The 21233-nt window shown below is 42.5% G+C and overlaps 1 protein-coding gene and 1 non-coding gene across 3 annotated transcripts in view; one reads left to right on the forward strand and one right to left on the reverse strand.

The window, feature by feature from the left end:
- The window catches only part of NOL4 (nucleolar protein 4), a 389605-nt gene that overhangs the window by 267858 nt on the left and 100514 nt on the right, over window positions 1-21233 (reverse strand). The gene's annotated exons all lie outside the window — the stretch shown is intronic.
- Window positions 12715-12796, forward strand: TRNAS-GCU (transfer RNA serine (anticodon GCU)). The gene has a single exon. It is a non-coding gene; the product is annotated as a tRNA-Ser (tRNA).

The raw sequence follows: 21233 nt of genomic DNA on the forward strand, positions 1-21233 counted from the left end.
GGTTTGCTAGGATTATCATTGTGGGGATGATGTCCTCACTGACGTTCTTTTCTAACCGTAAAGGTGAAACGCTGCTCTTCCTAACCCATACCCCAAAATGCCAATAGCAGGCGGCATCAAACAAGGTTTTTCTAACATCTTGGTGCTGCGAGCAAAGACCATGGCCCCTCCGTGAAGAGCTCCCAATAATCAATGCACCTTCTTTTTCTAGCTGAGCGTTGTAGATCTCCTATCGGAAGGAGAGAATGCTCCAGCACTTTCTAATTGCCTATCGAATAAACTGTTTACTGAGACTAAGGAGCCCACACAGCGCAAATGAAATAAACTTTTCTCTTTAATTGAAATTATTTATCATGCAGGATGGAGCAGCTGCTGTGGGCTAGGTCGTGTCACTTATTTCAGTCACCAAGTGAATAAGACAGTGAGCGGTTCTCAGGTTGCCTGTACAGGTGCCGCACAGACAGGCCGTCTCCATGGGAACGCATGGGGCCTGAATGCACCAAGGACGGGAGGAGGAGGACCTTGTATAGCCTCCCTCATCCCTCTCTCCCTCTCCCCCCCCCCCCCACCCCTTCACTCCTTCACTGTGAGCAACCAACCCTAGAATCCACCAATCGATAGCAGCTCCCGGGGTGGGCCTGGGACATTAGGATTAAGCTGGCTTTTTTTTTTTTTTTTTCAGAGCTAACAGCTGGGATACAGTGATAAAAGAATACAGACCCACATAAGTAGAGAGCTACTTCCTCCCAGTTAACGTCACTGTCCCCTTTTCAGATAGAAGGATAAATATATAATGTTTGTGGCCTAACGCGGGTGTCATTAGGAATGCAGCAGAAAACAGACACGGGGAGTGTCTTGCACTTGCTGTGGTCGGTGTTGGTGCTGGGTTAGGAGTCTTTTTTTTTTTTTCTCCTCTCTCTCTCTCTCTCATCTCCCTGCTGCCGCCTTCTCCTGTCCTGGAGGTATTTCAGTGTTGCCATAGAAACCTGGGCAGGCAGCTCTCCCTCCTTCTGCTCCCTCTCTAGTGCCCTGCGTGCCAGGCCGGGCCCAGAATCATTGAATGCAGGAGATGTAATGAAACTGTGACAGTCCTGCTATCCGAAGAGCTTGTGTCGACCGGTCACATGCAATAGAAGTCTCTTCCCCTGTAGACTGAACAAAAAAATCTCTATCTATAGAACGTCACGAGGAAAACAGGACTTTTTCCTACTACGCAAACATCGAATACGGTGTAACCTATAGAAAAAGTAATCATATGAACAATAGCTCATTTTTTCTTATCCAATAAATGCCATTGAACAGTCATAGAGGTACAAAGCACAGAGGCGTTCAACCCTCATGCTGTCCATCATTTATCTACATCCTGTGGACAAATTCGATAAGCTTGCAGGATCTAATCATGTGTAACAGAAGTTTGCTTTCCATTATATTATTCTCTACCCTAGACACTTGTGCTTCCTAAGAGGTAATAATTACATGACCTCAAACTACTTGTGAAATGAAAAGGAACAATTAAAGGAAAAATCTACGGGGATAATAAAAAAAAGGGAGACAAATGAATTTTTTTTGCCTTTCCTAACTTAAAATTGTGCAAGGAATTTACATTTGGGTGAAATGACTAATCCGAAAAAGAAAATGAAATGGTCAGAGCTAGTCAACGTCACATGTTCCCGCAGACGGGGCTACTGGAAAAGTGTCCCAGTTGGCTAAAAATAGCCCAGAGAGTAACGCTGTGATGTGGGCAGCAGAGGGAAGCATCTCAATAGACATGCAGCAGGGGAGCTGGAGGCCAGGTCTCAGTCACACATTTCAGTAGAGCAGAGCTAACTGACACTCCGTGGTGCGGTCATGGAACAAAAAGAGATCCACAGTAGTGCTTTACCTCTCGTTGCTCAGAAAGAAAGACGTGGAGCAGGTACAAAGGAGGTCTCCACAGCGAATTAAAACTCTTCAATAAATAAGCTGATTAGGCAGGAAATAAATACTGCCAAGCCATTTCATTACTTGGGTTTAGGTATGTGGGTCCTGTTAGCCCTTGTACACACGGTCGGAGAATCCGTCGGAATGTGTCCTATCAGACCGTGTTGTCGGATAATCCGACTTTGTGGTATGCATCGGACTGATCCCGTCGGAATATCCGTTGGACCCAATTTTCCAACTTGTTGGAAATATTTCCCGGCCAACTGGGCCGGTCGGACATACTCCGATCATGTGTAGAGAATTTTGATCGGACCAAGTGCCACGCATGCTCAGATCAAATTCCTACATCAAAGCTATTGGCTACTAGCCTGAATGTAGTCCCATCGTAACGAAATTACGTCATCACGTTCTGAAAGATCGGATTTTTCGACAACTTTGTCCGACCGTGTGTATGCAACAGTTTCGGACAAGATCCGACGGACAAAATCCGACGGATTTGGTTGTCGAAATCTCCGACCGTGTGTACAGGGGCTTAGACCAAAATTATTACACTGTTATAGTAAGGAGCCATTGAAGATAAAAAAATAAAATCACTTACAGTTATATCACAAAGCAAATTGCTAATGGGCTCTTACCAAATCTGCATAAATTGCAGCCAAGAAGGAACAAAGAAAGTGGTCCTGTACTGACCGTGGTCATGGACAAATGTGTAACCACACAACCAGATAATCCCCTGGCTCAAAACATTTCTGAGTAGATACCAACTGGACCAGTAGGACATTAAAGCTGAACTCTTAAGCCGCGTACACACGGGCGGACTGTATGGCCAACTTAGTCCGTCGAAACACATTTCAGCGGACAGTCCGCTCGTGTGTGGGCTTCAGCTGACTTTTTCAGTGTGCAGTCTGGCGTACTAAGTATTTCGGAATTTCCGTAATACTGTCCGTCATACTTTGGTTTCAGCGGACAATCCGCTCGTCAGTAGGCTAGTTCGACGGACTAAGAATGGCGCATGCTCAGAAAGGATTTACACGGCGAAAGGTTGCATTGCTGTGTATTGGACTTCCTATTTCTAGTGCCGTCGTACGTGCTGTACACGTCATCACGCAAGCTTTCGATGGACTGTTTGTGCATCCGTGTGTGGTCAAGTCCATTCATTCGAAAGTATGACGGACTGTCCGTCGGATTGTATGACGGACCAAGTAGGCCATACAATCCGCCCGTGTGTACGCGGCTTAAGTTTGTCTTCTAAATTTCTCTTCCCTATGCACAGCAAATGCAGGCAGTGTTTTATTCTATTACTGTTTTCAGTTCTGAGAAATCGCTGCTAAGCTGCTCATGAATGCATTAAAATTTGGCTGCATTAGCAAGGATGGGACAAACTTCAATCCATCTATGGTTGTTCCTGCTCTAACGATCAATTTATTTTGAATGGGATCATTGGAAAATTTCTGTTGATTAGAAGGCTGCAGCCTGATCAGCAGAGGAATACCGTTGTCAGAATATAGTGGCACAGTGTGGATGGTGGATGGGGGAAGCCTTTGTTTTTTTCAATCAGCCCTCTGGCTGATTGAAAAAAAAAATAAAAAAAAACGAGGCAGCCATGGCCAACCTATGGCTGGAACAAAAAAGGACAAAAAAAGAAAAGGAGGGCGCACCGACCTAGTGCATTACCACTAATAGAGCTTCATTGCTTTATTCAATAGCAGGAGAAGTTTTTGCTTTTATTTCTTCAGCCTATGGCAGGCCATACACGGTTTGAATTTCCTGCTGACCCAGCAAGATTCGAACTGTGTATGGGCAGGCTGAATATACCAAGTTGATCAAATCGATCAACTTGGGTACAACCAACATGCTGAGTTTTTACCTGCGATTATCGCTAGTGGCTGTTATATCCCCTAACAATAATCACTGTTTTCTCCCGGTGGGAACAACTTCCTCCCATCCCCACCGCTGGGAGAAAACAATGGCCAGGCAGGAAGGATTCGAAAATCCCTTGGTTGCAGGAAATAAATTTTCTCCGTGCATGGCCGACCTTAGAGGTGAATGGGTGACATCACAGTCTCTTCTGATACTGAAACTATGCCCAGCTACTAGGAGGAAGGATCAGTGAGGCACCCAATATCACGGGTCAGACTGGGACCTGGGTCCTTCTAGTACAGTAATGAATGAACTACACAGTAGACTAATGCCGCGTACACACGAGCGGACTGTATGGCGTACTTAGTCCGTCAAAACACATTTCAGCGGACAATCCGCTCGTGTGTGGGCTTCAGTGGACTTTTTCAGCGTGCAGTCTGGCGTACTAAGTATTTTGTTTTTTTTTAAATTCTGTCCGTCGTACTTTGGTTTCAGCGGACAGTACGGTCGTCAGTATGCTAGTTCGACGGACTAAGAATGGCGCATGCCCAGAAAGGATTTACACGGTGGAAGGGTGCTTTGCTGTGTCTTGGACTTCCTATTTCTAGTCCCGTCGTACGTACTGTACACGTCATCGCGCAAGCTTTCGACGGACTGTTTGTGCATCCGTGTGTGGTCAAGTCCGTTCAGTGGAAAGTACGACGGACTGTCCGTCGGATTGTATGACGAACTAAGTATGCCATACAGTCCGCTCGTGTGTACGCGGCATAAGACTCCTGGGTCCTCCCATTACAAAGTGGGGGAGTCAGACCAAACTCTGGGGTCCTCCCACTACACTTGTAAATTAACTACACAGCAGTGTTAAAGACCAATGATTGGGAGAATTGTGGGCATACGGTAGCAGCAATCAGTCTTATGAAACAGAATTAAAGGGGAACAACCCCTTATTATGTAGGAGTAAAGATGTGATTTCTCAGTGGGTAGATGACTGCATTGAAAGACATAATTAATTTCTTCAACATATCAAAACATGTTTAGAGTTTAGTAGGGCTGTTACTGATTAAAATTTTCGTGTTTGATTAATCCATTTTTTTAAATCGATTATTCGACTAATTTCGATTAATTATAACGCACATACAGATCCAACTACTTTTAGCTGATCTCCTTGCATTGCAACTCTGCATTAGTCAGTGGTAAATGTGGTATACACTATATACAATCACCCGACACTAGTTAGCTTCCACAATCCATGACTTAACTTCACAGTTCACACAAATATGTTTTAAATTCAAACTGTAGCACTGATGTAAGTATTTTTTTCCCACAGTAGTGTGACAATCCCTCCACCTCCGGTCTAACTAATCACTCTCACCTTATGGCATGGACCCCTGTGCAAACAGGTGGTCATGCAAGCTGGGTATCAAAAGGGTTACCACAGACCATAAACTTCTCTCACGTCTCCTTAGATCTCAGCAAGGCTGCCAGGTCATGGGTAGAAAGAAAAGATCTAAGTGCTCACTGCTTAAGTATAAAATTAAATTTTTGTGTTCAAACACAAACTACTCACATAAAGATGATAAAAACACAGCATGTAAAGCCGACAATCGTGTTAGTTCCGTAGGGCAGCAGCGGGTGATGTCATGCGTAGCTCCTCTCCCATACGCGTTACGTTCAATCAGAACGTCAACGTCACTGGGCTCCTCCCCCCATCCCTTCATTAGCAGACGGAGGCACTTCGGGAAGGGGGCAGAGTCCAGTGAAATCGATGTCCGTGATGTCACCGGATCTCCAATTGAACTTCCTGAAGACCCGGAAGCTGGCGGAAAGGTGAGTACCGATTAAAATAATTTTAATCAATCAAAACAATTAACGATTAATCAAGGAATTAATCTTTCATTTCCACATCCCTAGAGTTTAGCTTTAATGATCCACAATGAGCCTTGTACTGGCATTACACAATACAATCCCATTATACAATCTCCTTAGAAACAATGTAGTGCGAAATGATTTGTAATTAATTGAATACAATTGAGTAGACTGTTAAGGTGGGCCATCAAATCACATTGTTTTTATAAATCCAAAAGAGATCATAATGTGATTGTGAAATCAGATTGTTATGTGTATGGTAATTTATATTAATCTTTTTTGCCCAGATAACCAACCTTCCTCAGGTAGCACAGTGAAATGTACGATATTTGATACTGTGTTAAGAAGCATACAGATAAAAACATGACTTAAAGTGGAAACTAAAGGGCTACAGAGACATAAACTTGCTTGCCTGATGGAAATTTGATAAACTTGCAGGACATTACAGTCATGTACAAAAACAATTGTAAAACCACTGATAAGCTGGGAAAAAAACAGGATACAATATTATTCTAGGCAGATGTTAGTAATGTAATCAATCGTGGGTGGTGAATAGTGGAGTCCTTGTGTTAGGTGTTTAAAGTGATTGTAAAACAACCCATTTGGTTTAAAATAGAAATGAAAGGCAAACCCTTTGTCTATAGATATATATATATATATATATATATATATATATATATATATATTTAAAAAAATTATAAAAAAAAAATGTTTTTGCCTTTTTTTTATAAGCGATCACATTACCTCTGTTCCTAGCTGCACAAGAGCTGAGGGAGAAGAAACAGCAGCACGCTGAGCTTCCCAGTGAATAGGAAGCTCAGTAAACTCGCTCATCCACGCTATATTGCCAAAAGTATTGGGTCACCCCTCCAAATCATTTGGGGTTATGATGTGGGGTTGTTTTTCAGGGGTTGGGCTTGGCCCCTTAGTTCCAGCGAAGGGAACTCTGAAGGCGTCAGCATACCAAGACATTTTGGACAATTTTATGCTCCCAACTTTGTGGGAAGAGTTTGGGGATTGCCCCTTCCTATTCCAACATGTCTGCGCACCAGTGCACAAACAAGGTCCATAAAGACAGGGATGAGCAACTTTGGGGTGGAGGAACTTGACTGGCCTGCACAGAGTCCTGACCTCAACCCAATAGAACACCTTTGGCATGAATTAGAGTGGAGAGGCCTTCTCATCCAACATCAGTGCCTGACCTCAAAAATGCGCTTCTAGAAGAATTGGCAAACATTCCCACTGACAAACTCCTAAGCCTTGTGGGCATCCTTCCCAGAAAAGTTGAAGCTGTTATAGCTGCAAAGGGTGGGCCAACTAAATAACCCTACGGAGCAAGACTGGAATGCCATTAAAGTTCATGTGTGTGTAAAGGCAGGCATTCCAATACTTTTGGCAATATAGTGTATCAGGAATATGAATCAGGAATACGGGGTAAAAAACTGTTCAAAATCTTTTGCGTCACTAGTAACTTTTAGTGGTAACAATGTACAATTCAATAGATAATCATTTGATTTTATAGGATAGGAACGGTTGAACTTTAGCAGCCAATCAAAATGTCTAGTAGTGTCTGTTAAGTGCATAAATATGCACTCTTTGGCAACATGGGACACACACATGGCACAGGGAAATGTTAATTTGGCAGTCACATCGCCCATGCTCAATTCAGCTGTCATATATCGCTTATGACCAGCTTATAAACCAGAGACAATACCAGTAATAAACTGCCAAGAGCTGTATTTAAAGCAACCAACTAGATTTTAGTTTACTAGAGTCAGACAAGTAGAAGATAAATACTGATTGGTTTCTGTGTTACTGCACTCTGTGAAATACTGTACACAAGTATCCAGTACTTAAAATAACTGACATTAGGCTCAATTCATAGAGCTTTAAACCTAGGATAAAGCAGGGGTGTAACATGATTTGAAACAATTCCAATTGTATAGCCTGGATCGACCACCTACACTGTCAGAGGTGTAAGAGCAGCAAAAATTTGATGAGGCCCCAGAGATATCTCTAAATAGCCATTAGTAGTGTCAGCTGTGACAACGCAGTGCGCAGAATGGGGCAATGTGAAATAAGGGTTGTACAACACAGTGGTGGTTATTTACTAAAGGAAAATCCACTTTGCACTGCAAGTGCACTTGGAAGTAAAGTCGCTGTAGATGCGAGGGGGTCATGCAAGGAAAATAAAAAACAGCATTTTAGCTTGCACATGATTGGATGATAAAATCAGCAGAGCTTCCACTCATTTCAGTTCTACCCCTTAGCTTTAGAGTGACGGCACTTCCAAGTGCACTTGCAGTGCAAAGTGGATTTGCCTTTCGTAAATAACCCCCAGTATACAGAACAAGGCTGTGTGGAATGGGGAATGTACAACACAGTGTACAGAACAAGGCTGTGTGGAATGGGGAATGCACAAGAGAGTGTACAGAACAAAGCAGTGTGGAATGTACAATACAGTGTACAGAACAAGGTGCTATGGAATGGGGAATGTACAACACAGTGTACAGAACAAAGCAGTGTGGAATGTACAACACAGTATACAGAACAAGGCGGTGTGGAATGGGGAATGTACAAGACAGTGTACAGAACAAAGCGGTGTGGAATGTACAACACAGTGTACAGAACAAAGTGGTGTGGAATGTGCAACACAGTGTACAGAACAAGGTAGTGTGGAATGGGGAATGTACAACACAGTGTACAGAACAAAGCGGTGTGGAATGTGCAACACAGTGTACAGAACAAGGCAGTGTGGAATGTACAACACAGTGTACAGAACAAGGCGGTGTGGCATGGGGAATGTACAACACAGTGTACATAACAAGGCGGTGTGGCATGGGGAATGTACAAGACAGTGTACAGAACAAGGCGGTGTGGAATGGGAAATGTACAAGACAGTGTACAGAACAAGGCGGTATGGCATGGGGAATGTACAAGACAGTGTACAGAACAAGGCGGTGTGGCATGGGGAATGTACAAGACAGTGTACAGAACAAGGCGGTGTGGAATGGGAAATGTACAAGACAGTGTACAGAACAAGGCGGTGTGGCATGGGGAATGTACAAGACAGTGTACAGAACAAGGCGGTGTGGCATGGGGAATGTACAAGACAGTGTACAGAACAAGGCGGTATGGCATGGGGAATGTACAAGACAGTGTACAGAACAAGGCGGTGTGGCATGGGGAATGTACAAGACAGTGTACAGAACAAGGCGGTGTGGAATGGGAAATGTACAAGACAGTGTACAGAACAAGGCGGTGTGGCATGGGGAATGTACAAGACAGTGTACAGAACAAGGCGGTGTGGAATGGGGAATGTACAAGACAGTGTACAGAACAAAGCGGTGTGGAATGTACAACACAGTGTACAGAACAAGGCGGTGTGGAATGTACAACACAGTGTACAGAACAAAGCGGTGTGGAATGTGCAACACAGTGTACAGAACAAGGTGGTGTGGAATGGGGAATGTACAAGACAGTGTACAGAACAAAGCGGTGTGTAATGTACAAGACAGTGTACAGAACAAGGCGGTGTGGAATGGGTAATGTACAAGAGAGTGTACAAAACAAAGAGGTGTGGAATGTACAACACAGTGTACAGAACAAGGTGGTGCGGAATGGGGAATGCACAAGAGAGTGTACAGAACAAAGAGGTGTGGAATGTACAACACAGTGTACATAACAGGGTGGTGTGGAATATGAAACGTACAATGCGGGGTCCAAAATGAGGAAGTGTGCTCTGCACTGTACCTTATATACTGTACTCTTAACCTCTCCACTCTACTGTACATTACATACAGTGCCATGAAAAAGTATTCATACCTCTTGAAATGTTCCAGATTTTGTCATGTTACAACCAAAAACTTAAAATTTATTTTATTGGGATTTTATGTGATAGACCAACACAAAGTGGCACATAATTGTAAAGTGGAAGAAAAATTATAAATGGTTTTCAATTTTTTTTACAAATAAATATGTGAAAAGTGTGCATGCATTTCTATTCAGATGCCCAGAGTCAATACATTGTAGAACCACCTTTCGCTGGAAGTCTTTATGGATATGTCTCTACCAGCTTTGCACATCTAGAGAGTGACATTTTTGCCTATACTTCTTTGCATAATAGCTCAAGTTCTGTCAGACTGGGTGGAGAGAGTCCGAGAACAGCTATTTTCAAGTCATGTCACAAATGCTCAATTGGATTTAGGTCTAGACTTTGACTGGGCCATTCTAACACATGAATATTCTTTGATCTGAACCATTCTATTGTAGCTCTGCCTGTATGTTTAGGGTTGTTGTCCTGCTGGAAGGTGAACCTCTGCCCCAGTCTGAAGTCTTTTGCAGAATCTAACAGGTTTTCTTCTAATGCCGCATACACACGACCAGACTTTCCGGCAGACTAGGCCCAACGGAATCAGTCTGTCGGACAATCCAATCGTGTGTGGGCTAATCCGATCGTTTTTCATTAAAAAAATCTGACGGACCTAGAAATATCTGTCCGAGGACTCAATTCCTATTGGGATAAGCATTCGCCTGTGTGCTGGTCCGACGGACCAAATACGACGCAAGGGAAGCTATTGGCTACTGGCTATTGAACTTGTGTGGCAAAGTCCGTTCATTTGGAAAGTCCATCAGAACTCTGCCGAAAGTCCATCGGGAAGATCGTCGGACCTAGTCTGCCGGAAAGTCTGGTCGTGTGTACACGACATAAGATTGCCCTGCATTTGGCTCCAGCCATCTTTCCATCAACTCTGACCAGCTTCCTTGTCCCTGCTCAAGAAAAGCATCCCCACAACATGATGCTGCCACCACTATGTTCCACGGTTAGGATAGTGTGTTCAGGGTGATGTGCAATGTTAGTTTTCCACTACACTTAGCATTTTGCTTTTAGGCCAAAAAGTTCAATTTTGACCTCATCTGACCAGAGCACCTTCTGACAAATTTTGAAAACCATTTTCCATTTTCCTTCTACTTCACAATTATGTGCCACTTATGTTGGTTTATCACATAAAATCCCAATAAAATACATTTACGTGTTTGTTTGTAATATGACAAAATGTTGAAAAATCTCAAGGGGTATGAATACTTTTTAATGGCACAGTACTTCTGACTGCTCCACTCTCTGTGCTGTATTGTACATTACATACTTCTGAATGCTTCATTGTACCCCTTACTGTGTGTTACCTTCTGCTGATACTTCACTCTGTTCACTTACTGGACTTAACATGTTCCTGACTATTCTACACAGTAAATTGTATCATTACATATGATACACTGACCACTTCACTGTATGATACCTACTCATGTATTCATAGATTGCCCATTTTTGTACACTTAAGTTAGAATGAGAATGCAGAGTAAAAGAAAATGAATGATCTGAGTCCCATATAACAGTGCGGTTGTGGAGACACTTTTATTGTGCCCCTTTGCTGTATGCCTCACCACTCTCTTCCTGCTGCTTCTCCTCTTCCTTCCAAATTCCCACTGTGAAAGTTTTCTATCAAGCATTGAACTCTGTCTACAGAGTAAACTTGCTGGAGTTTGGGGAGGCAGGATTCTGCTACGTAATCACAGCAATGGGCAGTGGGACAGTAAAAGTCACAGCTGCTGTGTTTGGGGTCAATCAGGAGCTCCAGCAATACTGTTTCTGGGGCCATTTGTTAGGGAAGGTGATATGGCACTGGCCAGCCATGCTCTGGACTGCTACCATTTAGGAGGGGCCATTACTATTCACACACCTTCCGGTCTCCTGACTGAGCCTCTACCAGCCCCTGGTCTAATAGCAACAGCGTGGGATGCTATGGTGGTAGTTCCACCACTTGGTTAAAGTATAACTAAAGCCAAATAGTTTGAGTAGGAAACCATTAAAACCACTGTCAGTATTTTTTGCCATCTGTGCCATGTTCAAAATATTTCCCCTTACTTAATCCGTCTGATTTTTTCCAAAGGATTTTGGGCCAAACTTGCATACACACGGTCGCACAAAGTTGTTAGAAAATCTGATTGTTCGGAACGAGTTGACGTCAAACACGTACGTCGGGAGTATAAATGGGCCAGTAGCCAATAGCTTTTGTCTCTTAGTTTATTCTGAGCATGCGTGGCACTTCGGAATTGTCTACACACGGTCGGATTTTGTTGTCAGAAAATTTTAAATCCTGCTCTCAAACTTTGTGCATCGGAAAATCAGACGGAAAAAGACAGATAGAGCCCACATACAATCGGATTTTCCAACAACATAATCCGATTGGACTTTTTCCGTCCGTGTGTATGGGGCATTACAGGAAGAGGTTATCTTTCAACTGTGAGGGAATTTTTCTCTTGGACAGTTGTCACAGGAGCAAGTGTCTCCATTGGAAGATGTCTCCTCTATTTCTGTTCTGGTGGCAACTGAAAATTTTAGATTTACGCTTACTTTTATTCCCGGTGACCAGAACAAGCCAAGAGGATGACCGGGAACATGGACAGCAATGAAAACATGACAGTAGTTCTAATTCCTCACCACTCTATCAAATCTAAAAAAAAACATTGATTTACTTTACATTTTTATTACATATTTATTTATATAGTTACAAAGTAGGTAAGGCTGAAAAAAGACAATAGTCCATCCAGTTAAACCTGTGTAGGTGTACGTGTGTCAGTGTCTATAATCATTTCCCATATCCCTGTATGTTGTGTTTTTTCAGATATACTGGTACATCCAAGAGTCTTTTAAAAATATCCATACTTCCCGCAGCCATTACCAATTGTGGGAGAGTTCCACATCCTTATTGCACTGACAGTGAAGAACCTCCTGAGCAGTTTAAGGTTAAACCGCTTCCCCTCCAGTCTCAATGTGGCCCCATGTCCTCATACACTCCCTGGGAATGAATTGTTTTTTCCCTATACTGGGTCCCCATGGAGGTATTTGTAGATCGCTATCATGAGGTGTATGCAACTGTAAAGCCACAATGATCTGTGGTCATAGGGTACAGCACAATAAATGTTGTTGGGGGCAAATCTAGACCTTTCTTTTGCATGAATGACAGCGGCACTTATTTTTTCTTTTTCATGAATGACAGCTGTCCCATAGATGAGGTGGCTGAGTGGTTAAGGCGATGGACTGCTAATCCATTGTGCTCTGCATGCATGGGTTTGAATCCCATCCTCATTGAGCCATCTGCCTGAAGCTGCTGCACTTTAAGGGAGACCTGTCTCTAACATCTCCTATAGATTTTCTTATTTCACTTCCAGGTACCATACGAGCTTTGGGGCAGTTATGTCAGTTCCACTGAGGCTGAATAGGTCAAGCTTCAGAGCTCTGGAACTAGTATGCTGCCCAGTAGCTAGAAAACCCAGAGATAATATCTGCTTCCATAAGGGCCTTGGGTTGGGATACAGGTCTTTAGCATTCTGACAGCTTTCCTTCTAGATGATGTCATAAAGAGACCACAAGGAATCAGAAAGGATAAAACAAATTCAAAGGTGGGTAGAAAATGAGAAATATTTTGCAATTTGACAAATGTGCAGATTAACATTTTCAGAAAAAAAAATGACTTTAAATGTTATTTTAGAAAAATATAAAGTAAAAAGACATAACTGTTAACACAAAAAAAAAAATAATAATAATTTGTTCAGCCAGGACAGAAGCCAAACTCATATCAATAACTACACAAATGTTATAATCGTATTGCAATCTATTTTTATTCATGAAAAATATAAAAAAAATAAAAATTTACGAAAAGACACAAAACAAAGGGATGTCGAGTTGATAGCCCAGTCCTAGCACCAGATGTCAGTTGTGAGGAGGGGGTGGTATTAGTGCAGGGTGAAGGAAAGGATGCAGAAGGTAACTGGGCTTGGCAGGGCCGCTGATAGGGGGGGACCACCGGTCCTTCTGTACGGGGCCCACACACACACAGGGGCCCGGACAGGAGGCAGATCGGTGCGGATTGACGAATACAGAAAGGATGCATCTAGCAGCTGAAATCCGATTTCTCTCCCTCCTGTCGGTTTTCAGCTGCTAGATGCATCTGAAAGCAGCGCTGCCTGTTTTTCTCTCATGGAAAACAGAGAGATGTGTCAGGACACTGAGAACGGGGGAAGTGCCGGTGGATATGTGATTTACGGCCCCTTCCTGAGGCTGTCTTAAGACACAGGCACCTCTGAGAACTGCCCAGGGGTCCTCCGTCCTTGGTGCATGGGGGGGGGGGGGGCTAGAAATTGCCTCCCACTGCTCCCAGTAGTACTCTCTACTCTGGTAACAAGTTCCCCTCGCTTTGGCTGGTTCTCAGGTCAGTTCTATAATATATCTTGTGTCCAGCTGTCCTAATGTATGTCTCCCTCCCTACATCTTCCTCCCGCCTCAGCCACTATCTTGTCCTGCTTTCGTTTCATTCTCACACAGACCCATCTCTTCCTGTCACAGGGCTCTTCTCCCACATCTTGTTAACCATCGCTGCTCACTCCCTGCTCATTTTTAGCCTTTTCTCCAACCGTCCAGACATTCTTTTCTGGACACTTTACAAACAATAGTCCCTCAATCCCCTTCCCCTCCCAGTCTTCTTCTCTGCAGACACTGCACATTCACACAGGTGTGTGCCCCCCTCATACACAAACACTATAACTGGCTGGAATCCCCCACCCTGCACACCCCCAACACTGAATCTTTACTAGTTAATGGAATCTCACCCTCTACCCCTCCCTAACAGACAACCTATTTGATTTTATTATACTGTGGCTATTCCTCACCAGCCAACAGTATTCCCCATGCTCATCCCTGCCATCCCTCTCCAGTCCCCTCCACCCCATCCACATACCTCCCCTCCTTCTATTACAAATCCTCCTCCTTTTTTTATCCCTATACAGACCAGAATTCCCCTAGTCTCACTCCAGTTCTTCTCTGCCCATGCCCCATCTTCTACCCACGTCCACCCCCCTCCTCCTTCCTCACCCCATGATTCCCATCTCCACCCCTCCCCCATTTTATTCAGGGTTAAGGAAGAACCCTGAAGTGGAGCAACCTATTACTGCTGCTGCTTGTGTGGGATGTGTACCATGCCAATCCCTGCTGACTCTCCACTCCTATTCATCCTATGTGATTGGCACAGTACACATCCCACCCACACAAGCAGCAGCATTAACAAGATGCCCCACCTTGGGGTTCTTCCTTAACCACTGCAAAGCACCAGAAGAAAGCCAGAAACTCTGGAGGGGAAGGTAGAGGGGGAGTTGGTCTTCCATTTGTAGATTTAGCCCAGTGGCAGCCTGTCAGAATCTGCAATGTCAGCTTCCCTGCACAGCTCTTCTTCAGGAGTCCGTATAATACATTACTGTTCCTACACTGTTCCCTATACTGTACCCTCCTGCCCCCTGTACTGGGTCCACTTACCCTTCCCCTGTACTGTACCCTCCTAACCACTTACTGACTTACTGTGCCCTCCTGCCCCCCCCCCCCCGTACCGTACCTTCCTGTCCCCCTTCTTCTGTGACTCCCTGTACTGTACTGTCCTAACTACTGTACCATGCCATCCTGCACCCCCCCCCCCATTGTACCCTTCTGTTCCCCCACATACGTTTGTACGTTATGCTGTGTTTGTGTCCACTAATGATAATTTTTGTGTATTTTTAGCGGAAATATTGATTTGATAGTTTTTAGAGGGGCCCTGTTAGGTAAGCTGTACGGGGCCCCGTGATTTCTAACAGCAGCCCTGGGGCTTGGGATATAATTTAACCCATTTATTACTACAGGACAGATAACTCATCCAGGGACTGGAAATAATGATCCTTTTTAAGGATGCTGTGTGCCTGCCTGACACGCACCATCAGAATTTCCCCTGGAGATAGACACACTAGTCCTAAAGATCCATCACGTACACACTGAGGGTATGTGAAGAGATACATTCCTGATGAAGGCAGATGAGGAATTTAGCCTATAAAGGAAGCTGCATGACGTTTGCAGGAAAAATTTGGACTGTAGGGAAATTGTAACCTCATAGGACTGTTTTCTTGTAATCTACTTCCCCTGAGAAGAGAGTAGTGTGTCTACAAATCATACACCACATTGTACCACATGTGATGACTGCACATGGGGACCTGCACCCAGGTGTATTCTGTATGTATAGTTGAAGTTTCTGGTAGTTAATGGGGCAATTCCTGACATTTAAATGATCTAACTGCAGATTATAAATCATAAAAATAATAAAATATCTGTCTCTTCCTTTTACTCCTCACTAAGGGCCCATTCACACCAGAAACTGTGTTTACTGCATGTTTTTTGCACATGCAAACATGCATTTGACATGCATTTGCAGTGTATTTTTCCTAAGCTTGCATTTCCTTAAAGGTCACTTCCGACTTTTTCCTTCTAAGGCCCCTTTTACACTGGGGTGGTGGGTGCGCCGGAGTTAAAACGCCGCCATTTTTAGTGGTGCTTTACTGACAATTTTGCGGCGCTATTCGATCGATAGCGGGGTGCTTTTACCCCCCGCTAGGGGCCAACAAAGGGCTATTCCGGCAGTATAGTCGCACTGCTATTTCTAGCGCTGTATTGCCTGCAAAGCACCCCAGTGTGAAATGGGTCTTACTGCACTGCACTGCAAGTGTGAACTTTGCCCATAGGATAACCTGGATTTTGGACTATCTATGCAGTTGGAGGGCAGTCAATAATGTATCCCATTGCATCTGGTGTAAATGGGCTCTGTCCATGAGAACTAGATGGACAGAAGTACAAATCCTTTTATTTTGATGTCTGCCTAAACATCTCAGCTTTAATAAAAAAGAAATCTACTGATTTTACAATACTTTTACACTGGGAGGCAATTCACACTAAACACTTTTAAAGTTATTTAGTAAAGGAATGGTAATATATAAAATGCATTAACCTAAGTAGTCTATCATATTTCAGTTCACTGGGGTCAGATAAGAGAAGAAAAATCGGTTTCCCACATTACTGCACTGTGCATATTCTTTCACATTTACCAAAGCAGCCAATAGGTCTTTATAAACCATTTATATAGGAGTTGTTTATTGCTTAAAAGGCATACCTAGTGGTTAGGGTTATTGTCTTGCTTCACTAGAGCCTTGGAATTCTGCATGTCTGCATTTCATACTGTATACTGGTAGATTAATTGGTCTCTAAAAAACATATTAGGTATAATGTAAGACGTCATTCTTCTTAACCTTTTGTTCCAAATATGATATAAAACCTATGATGTCACAGGGAACCTCAAGATGTCATTGTGTGTATAACTGTTTCCTAGTAAGGCTGAAAAGTATGGAAGGATTAACCTGCAGTAGCTTTGGAAGGGTGTTGGCTCAATTTTCTTCTTTTATTTTATTTTTGAATAAAAAAAAGAAGTTAATAAAAAAAAATCAACTCTCCAAGAGCCGATATTTTGAAAAACACAAGATCAGCACTATGGACAGCTCTGGCCCATAATTAAAAAACTGCAATTGTTCATCTAACATTTACCAACACTCACCACGATAATTAGTGATGACACATTTGCTCGTCGTGTTGCTTGGTAATGAAAGAGACACAAAATGTTTAAATACTAAGCAGATTATGAAACTTAGGCATGCACATACTAGGTGCCTGGTAAGGGTCATGGTTCCTAAATTGGGTGATGATATGACTGTAGTTATAAAAACATGAAAAGAACATTCAATAATTTAAAAAAGTGTTTCTTCCTCATTAAAAAATTAATTTAGGATACTTAGCAAGAGGTAAACATAAGGGCACAGTTATAATTTAACCTTATCACAACAATCTAGTTTACACTGTGGTGGAAAGTACCATGTTGTGTATTATCAGCATTAACCTGTATTTTATTCATTAACTGAAATGAGCAATACTTGTGTAATAAACTTTGTGAATAAATGTGCCTTTCAATCTCTTGACTGCTTTTACGGCATAAGCTGACTGATGCTCCTTTGTTCAGCAAAAAAATACACTTTCCCTTTTTATCAGCATAATAAATATTCTACATTAACACTTTTTTGTGTCATATGCAAAAGCTTTAACAATACATAGGTGCCAACCTTCAAACCCTATAAAAGCTAATCATAATTGTATTCCCAATACCCGTGGTTTGAGAGACCTTTGTCACATGTTGAAAAGTCACAGATGGAGAGAAAACATCACATAATCTGTTAAATGGCCCTTCGAGAGTGTATTATCTAAATTAACAGAACACCTACACCGCCACCTCCGCAAGTGCAGACCAGACCACTGAGTCTCCATAAATATCAGTCATGCCAGGAAAGGATAATTCTTCCATTAACTTTTTATTTTCCCTGCAAATCCGGTTGAACACTAACATTTCTAGAACTGTATGCAGTGGTTAAAACATGTCAAATCCCAGTGGTAACATGTGCTTATGATGATAATACCACGACTAGGACTGATGGCAGAGCTTTGGGAACAGCAGAGGAAGACCTATTGGCATATCAGCCCAGAAAGGGACTACACGGCCCATAAGCCAGGTAAGCCTGTTGTTGGACTACCTCATACTTTCTTTACCTCCTTTGTGAGTTTAAAAGGTGACAGTCACATATTTATAAAGCTCATTGGTTCCTGTCATGAGCAATTGGCAGACTTAGGTAAATGAGATTCACATTATAAATGCTCCATGTTGGACGTGTTTAATGCGCTGCAAAGACTTAGCACGAGTCTCCATTTCCTCTTTTTGAGATACAGTGTAAGAAAATACTGAAATAAAAAGCCATTTGAATTACCGGTATGTCTCCCAGATAATGGAAACACTCTTCACAGACTTATAATCAGAGATGGGTACTTCTTGTCAAGCTCCATCTGCTCCATGGATTCTTACGTGACACATGACCAATTATGATGCATAGAGTTTAACCAAAAAGAACTACACTTTTTTAGTTACTGATTACATGTTATTGAACTGTATATTTCTCAGCACTTTATTTTTATTAATATACACAATTATTGTAAAAGCAAAAGCACAAGCTAGAGTCACACAGTTGTGCACCATATTTTACTTCAAAATGCACAGCATAGAACCAATATTTCACTTTTAAAACAATATGTCCAAGCTGATTGCTTGCAATATGTGCTGTAACAGGCCCAGTAATCCTGTTGGCAGTTTAAACTACTGTATTTGCTGGCGTATAAGACTACCTTTTACACTTAAAAAAAATGTCCAAAAATCGGGGGTCGTCTTATACGCCGGGTATACAGGTATACAATGCTGCCTGATGGATGTCAGCCCCCAAATCTCTGCTAATACTGTATGTGGCTTCAACTACAAACAGTATACGCCGTTGAGCCAATCCCGGCGAGCAATGTATTCTATTAATGAATACAGAGCCTGCTTGGATTGGAGTAGCAACCTCTGCCAATCCAAGCAGGCTACATAGAGTAGCCTGCTCGGATTGGCTTTGAGAGAGAGAGAGAGAGGCAAGGGCTGGTGATGCTACAGCCTCTGCCAATCCAAGCAGGCGTTGTATTCATTAAAATAATACACCGCTCACCATACTTCCCTGGGTAAATCCATTCACTGATCTCCTACTACTATACATCCTGCTGTTTTTCTTTGAAGTCCCAGGCACCCAAGAGGGACAGGTAAATCTGGGACATATGACAGAGGGGTTATTAAATGCATTTTGGTGGACAATTCCCATAGAAAGTAACCCAAAAGTGGTATAGGTTTGGTTAGTGAAAAATTCTACTTTCCAGAGTTGTAGCATTCAATAGATCTCTGTTTGTGTTATTATTGTTTGATTTACTTTATGACATAACACAGCATGGCGGATGAGTAATTGGCATTCTTGCTTTGTATTTTTTAATCGTTCTAATGTTTTTTTTAAATGGTGTTGCCTCAGAAGGGGGGTAGTCTTATACCGCGAGTATTGCCCAAAACCTATGTTTTCACTTGAAAAATAGGGGGTCGTCTTATACGCCCAGTCGTCTTATACGCCGGCAAATACGGGTATTCTAATGTTGTAAACACATTTCACATTGTATATCTAAGGAAAGCAGTAAGCACATTGATCTAGTGTAGCTTTACTCTTGAACTGGCCCTCCCCGCTAAACAGACTAAACACATTTAATACATTGAATAGGCATCCCCAGTTATAGGAGTGTCACCTTGTTTATAGGGTCTCATAATAAGAAATCTAATGCAACTATGCTGCTGACAGAGCTAAGTTCTACTAATATAAATGGGTCAGAAAAATCCAACAAAAGTAACTAAGCATGGCTGTTACAGCCAAACCCACCAAAAGAACACTCAACCAAACGTTAGTAATGCCATTCTATGGTGCCTCATTTATTAATACAGTGTGTGTGTTTTTGTGTGTGTATGCCTTTAACAAGCAATTCAAGTTTCAGGGTTCAGCTTTGATATATTGCAATTAGACTAATGAGCACTGATCTGTGATATGCTGCATAGATTACACATCACTGGATACATCACTGGTCTTGCCATCAAAAATATTGATGGTAAGATTAGTAATTACAAAATATAAAACAGCCGCAGAAATCATTGAAATGGTGCCATTTACAGGACCGCCCTAAAGATATATCAGCAAATATCAGCAGAATATTAAAATGTAACTTTAGTCTAAAAATTAAGTCCTGCTAGATCACCTCAAGCTGTAAAACGTTAAAAAATAAATTCCTATACTGTTTAAAATCCAGTAATACGCTGTCTCACACTGCTCTGCACATGCTCAGTTGCTCTCTATTTTTAGGCACTGTGCCGAATTTGTAGAGGCTGATCTGCTGACAACCTAAAGGTTTACTGCTCTTCAGGGGTTCTGGGCTTCAGCAAAATGGCAGCCACTGGTAAGAAGAAAAGGGAACAATGCTGAAGACAATTTGCAGCAAACACTAATTTTGGACGCATAATTATTATTGTAGAATGTATATTTCTTACTAAAGAACATTATTTTTATCAAGTTGTTATGGGTAAATTTCCACTTTAAAGTGATATTAAAGTCTGTTTTGTTTTGTTTTTCGTTAAAAATAGTTAAAGAGGAGGGCCAGCTTTAAAAAAAAATTTTTAAAAGTCAGCAGCTGCAAACACTGTAGCTGCTGACTTTTAATAAGCAGACTTACCTGTCCAGGGTGCCCGCGATGTCAGCCGCCCGAGGTTGACCCGTCCCTCGGCTCTCGGGTCCAGGCACCGCCATTCTATCTAAGGGAAACAGGCAGTGGAGCCTTTCGGCTTCACTGTCCGTTTCCTACTGCGCATGCACGAGTCGCGCAGTGCTTTGTGAATGGGGCGCGCTGTGTTCTGGGACACACAGTTCCCAGAACACAGCACAACCCATTACCCAGAAGACACCACACGGAGGAGAGAAGACAGAACATCACCGCGGAGGAGGAAGAGGCAGATTAGGAAGATATGTATATATGCAACAGGCATTTCTGGTAAGTTTTAAAAAAAAAAATTTAATTTTTTTTTTCTGATTTTTTGCTAATTTTTTATGAACTTTTGTTTTTCAGGGTGGTCCTTCACTTTAAACATGTTATAGTTACCTGCTCTGTGAAGTGGTTTTGCACAGAGAAGCCCAGAACCTCCTTTTCTCAGGCCCCTCTTTGGCTCTCCTGGTCCCCCCTTCCTGGTGAATGCCCC

The sequence above is a fragment of the Lithobates pipiens genome, unplaced genomic scaffold (genome assembly GCF_037356315.1).
Source record: "Lithobates pipiens isolate NorthernLeopardFrog02 unplaced genomic scaffold, aLitPip1_a1.2 Scaffold_19, whole genome shotgun sequence".
Lineage (NCBI taxonomy): Eukaryota > Metazoa > Chordata > Amphibia > Anura > Ranidae > Lithobates > Lithobates pipiens.